This window comes from Egretta garzetta, unplaced genomic scaffold (genome assembly GCF_000687185.1).
Source record: "Egretta garzetta isolate BGI_Z169 unplaced genomic scaffold, ASM68718v1 scaffold206, whole genome shotgun sequence".
Taxonomy (NCBI): Eukaryota; Metazoa; Chordata; class Aves; order Pelecaniformes; family Ardeidae; genus Egretta; species Egretta garzetta.
The window spans coordinates 134,834-139,838 of record NW_009259984.1 but is presented as its reverse complement, the minus strand read 5'-3'; the positions used below and the strand labels follow the sequence as shown (position 1 = coordinate 139,838).

At 47.3% G+C, this 5,005-nt stretch overlaps 1 protein-coding gene across 4 annotated transcripts in view; it reads right to left on the bottom strand.

Annotated features, from left to right (window-relative positions):
- Positions 1–5,005, bottom strand: part of BCL11B (BAF chromatin remodeling complex subunit BCL11B) — a 91,688-nt gene that overhangs the window by 49,022 nt on the left and 37,661 nt on the right. The gene's annotated exons all lie outside the window — the stretch shown is intronic.

Genomic DNA, 5,005 nt, shown 5'->3' with positions numbered 1-5,005 from the left:
CCGCAGGCAGCGGACGTCGCCACCGGCACTTGCTCAGGGACCGAATCAAAAGGGGGATTATTGTTTTACAGCTGTGTTAATGCATTGAGCCGACACAAAACTGGGCAGGCTTTCTGCTGAGCCGCTGCTGAAACGGGCTCCACACACCAGCCCGGACAAAGTGCGGTGACTTAGAGCTCAAATGGCTTCAGAGAGGTGCCAGGAGCCGAGCTCCCAGAAGGAAGCGTTGGCGGCCGCTGTGCTGCCTTCCCGCTTGAGCTGTGGCCAGTTGTGCATTTTGCATGCCCCGATTATGCAGGCTGCTTCCCTATCGAGCTGGTGAAGAAGGGAGCAACCTTTTTCCCGGTAGCTAAAAGACAATATTGTAACCTCCAACCGTACTATTTATTTTTAACCCCTCCAGGAATCACCTGCCATTTAAAAGCTGTATTTAAGAGTTTTCTCCTGCTCCGCTGGAAATGCTCGCTCCTCCTGGCACTAGTCCAAACTGAGCTCCACAGCTTTGAAAAACTAAGACACAAGTCTGGAATATCGCTCTACACCTGCACAAACACAGATACGCGCAAACACGCGCGCGCACAGAGTCAGGTAGCGGCCGCATTTTTGGCCGGCGCGAATTAGCAGCGTTTAAGGGGAAGGTGAGGGAGCGGCACTGCTTTACATCCACCAAATCCCACCCCCTTCATTTAAAACTATGCCCGCCACTTTATTATTAAATAAAGGGTAGCTACTAATCAAGGGCAGTTTCTAAATGAAGATATGTGGTGGAGTGGTCGCCATTAAAAAGCTGGCATTTGCCAACAGCTACCGCACAGTGGTAGAAGAGAAACCACAGTTTCCCCCTGTATTGAGATCAGGAAATATGTGTGTTAATTGTGGGGTATCTTCTGGCAAATGCTCTCTTTTTTTTCATGGTGGCAATTCGGCCAGTGCATGCGTGTGTGCCTTGCAGATACATGCAAACACCGTGGCAGCAGGGAGAAATACTTATCTGTGCTCCCTCCAACCCTAGAAAAGCAACATTTTCTAAGGGAGCTTACGCCGTGGCAGCAAGGAGAAGTATTTATCTGTGCTCCTTCCAAACCTAGAAAAACAACATTTTCTAAGTGAGTCTCTCTACCTCAAGAGTCCTGATTCGGAAAGTAGGCCTGCATGTTGATCTGACAGCTACACATGTGAGGCAAACGGGGATACTTCATCCTTGGCACAGCATCCAGCGCTCCAGTCTGCAAGGACTGCATTTGATTTTGTCGTTTATCTTAAATGGCTAAGAGACCACCAGTGCAAAACATTTGTGTGAAGCTTTTGCCAAAACCACAAGTGAAGAGCCTAAATTCCCTGTGTAAATACTTGAGCTTCAAGCATCAAGGATAAAATTTGTGCTCTTTTGTGAGGACTGTTTTTAAATAGAAGCCATCTCTGTGGCTTATGGGACGAGGAAGGTTTTTTTTATTTTGGGGGCTCAGTTGCTTGGCTTTTGTAACTGCTTGATCTCACTGGAAGTACTACACAAGCAGGTAATGATAACTACTACCCAGATTGTACCTGCATCACATTTTGGGCAGGACTGTGCACTAGGCTTGCGGAAACTGATGTCAGGCATGGATTTCTACGTGCGTATGAACCACTCTACTGCCACTGTAACATATATGACAAGTTTGGTTTTTTCATGGAACAAGCAAAAAGTAACAAAAATTTCCTCAAGTGACTTAAGAATTGTGCCTTATATTCCTAATATTACAAAAATAACTAGGCTAGCATAGGCTATGTTGAGCCGCCGGGGCACTCGTCCTTGCTGGGAAAATTGTGAGCTTGAAATTGGGATTTAGAGTAGGGCCACAGAGCAGCTACGTCTGAGGTGACACCTAGACATGTCTGTGGCCCCACCATGACTAATGGCACAGGTCCTGCAGTCACTTGGCCCTCTGCACGTCATGGTGGTGTAGCACAGGTTTTCAAGGAACTCATCACACAGAGGAACTGTATGAAGCCCACCAAGTTGCACCATCAACCAGAACTGCATGGGATTTTAATGGGAGGTGCACAGGTCCTAGCACGCAACCCTACCCTGAGCGCAGTAGTGTGTCTCCTCTAGTCCTGATGGTTCCCATCTTTCCATTGGCAATGAATTTGATACAATTGGCACAGTCCTGGGGTGCCTGAGAAGATGCTGAAAGCTCACCAAGTGGATACAAGGAGGCCCTCCCTGCTCTTATCCGATACGTCTCCTCTAGTGTGGAAAGGAAATTAAGATTTCAAATAGGAGGTTTCTAACCATCTGGGCAAAGGGATCCTGTAAGAGCCTTCCAATAGGGGAACTGGGGGCAGGCCAGCAACCCACTTTAATGAGGTGCCTAACAAATTTACGGGAAGGACTACATGAACCAGTTGCCAGTGAAGGGATGGAACTGAACATGTCACTCAGGCCTCTTTCTGTCCTTTGATGTATCTATGAAGAAATCTAAAAAGTGCTAACCTAATGTCAGAAAGGAAAGGTTTGGTAAGGGAGAAGAAGAATGGCTGAAGAGAGGCTCTGGCAGATCCTCAAGGAGTCCTACCACCAGTCCTGAGTCCAGTGCTGAGACAAAGATCGTGGGGCTGCCAGACCAGGAGGCTGAGTCTGCCCAAACCGGGTGATTCCTTCTCCTCTTTGCTACCACTTTTGGGTTTGCTTCTTGGTCACAAATCAGGACAGTCCTATAGAATCAGATCAAGTGGCAAATAATGGAGGGAAATTGTATCCACTGGCCTCAAGGAAAGACATGGAGAAAAGGAGTGTTCCACCGTATGGGATACCTCTTCATAGCTATAGAAAGAATAACAGAATTTAACAGTGGTGCTCAGGAATGCTTAGCTTGTGTTTGCTAGAACATGCCCAAGTTTTACCTCTCCAGCTCTTCTGTGAGATTTTTCCCCATAAAGGCTCTATTTAAAGCTGAAAATTAAGACAGGGGTTCTACCGTTCTTCAACTTAACTGCTACAGTGATAGACAAACACAAAATGAACTAACAGATTAAAAAGTAAAGGGATATAGGTAGACAGACAGACAGTATCCTAAGGTGGTGCTGAGAGTTTTCTGCTCAACCCAGGCAGCACCAGGCGAGGGAGGGGAGCCAGTCTCTGGAATTCTGCGGCCGATCAACCACATCATGTTGCACACAGGTTTCAAAAAGAAAACACTCCTGCGAGCCCCTGACTGCCGCAAAGGGCACAGCCGCAGCCTGCACTAAGTGAAAGCAGACCACCAGAACTGCGCTGCAATCTTAGAGGCAAAAATCCAACCCGACCAGGGTGAGCGGGCACACACATGCAGGTCTGTGGCGCTCGGACATCGCTGACACAATGTGTGACGCTCAATTTTGCTCTGGGGTCAGCTCTGGGAAAGCACTCACCTGCACTGCAGATCTCAATTACATATTCTGCATTCATTCTGCATAGATGCGAAGGGGAGTTTTGCACGTAGCACGAGCGTGAAACATGCGCAGGCACTGTCACCGTGTAAATAAAAGATCTGCATCGCTGATGGTAAAGGAGGATTTTTGTCCTCATGTTTTAAACAGGCTCAGCATATACTCAGTGCCTGTACATGGCAGTAGCTCACAGGTTATGTTGACTCCCAGTCACCGCTAAGAATAATTTTTTTGTTCTCTGCTATTTTTAAACTTGCAAAGAAGAAAATAAGGTAAATTGGACATGACCCCAGAAGATGGAAATGAGCATAAGAGCTTAGATGAACATGACAAAAGCCACAATCAAGGCACAAATTGCATCCTTTTGTTGTCCCTCTCCCTGAGCCTAGGCATGACTGGCCATATGTAAAACACCACACTCCTCTGGCACATCTGCAGAAAAGTCCCTGAGCAAACCACAAAGATGGAGCTGCAAAGCAGCATTCACACCGTCCCACCTTAGTGTGGTTCAGGGGATCCGATCGTAATTTAAGAGATTTTGCTTTACATCTTGTGTCACGTGTAAATGCAGCCACACATAATTGCGTAGCAGGTGCATCCCTGGGGGTGTCGTGTGCTGGCCTGTGTGGGTGCCTGGGTCTGTATCTGTGCACAGGCAGACGTGCAAGCCACTTCACAGGGCACAAACCAAGTTTTTCTGGGTGTCTCTCCCTGTCTGCCTGTATTGGAAAATCAATCAATAGCTGGTTAGAGACTAAAGCTCAGTTCCATTATTAAAGATCTCTCTTTCAATAAGAAGAAAAACATCTGTTCAAACAGTGTATGGCTACAAATCCAGAGCGCAGGCTGCAGCCTCATCCCTGCCCTGTGCCCGTCATGTTCAGGGAGAGTGCTGCAGATGTTCTGAGATGGGTTTTACATGTACCATTGCAGCAGCCTTGAACAGACATATCCAAAAGTGAGATCTATTCACTCATCTTTCCAACAGATTTTTTCCCAAGCTTTTCCTGAAACAGGTTGTCTCATCTGTATTACGCCCTCTCATACGGACTGTTCCCACCTGGTATTATTATCTTCCTACCATGCCTTTTTACACAGACACCAAGAGGGTCGACGAAGCAACCGTGCACAAGCACACATGTGTAGGCACACAGAGTGTACAGAGATGGAGCGGCAGCGACATTTCCAACAGCACCTAGCAGAGCAATGCCTGCAGAGCCTGCAAGTGGCGGATGCACAGAGCATCCCCCAGGAAAGGCAGAAGGACTCAGTGGTGCAGGCACACCCGCGGTTACACGCACTCACAGACACACCTGCACACCGGCCTTTACCTCTTCCCCCCGCACACCCACAGCGGTTTCAGAGCAGTTCCCCTGCACCCACTTACGATGCTAAGACCAAAACTTTGCTTGAGCTGGAAATGGAAAAGCTGCACTGGGGGAAAGAAGAAGGAGGGCAAGGAAGGGATTTCTTGTTATATTTTGCTCAGGGATTTTTTTTTTTTTTTTGGCAGACAAGGATTCCCTTTGAATTGATACATTTCTTTCTCCCAAGAATTTGGAATGATAATGCATAAATGAGTCATAGATCAAGA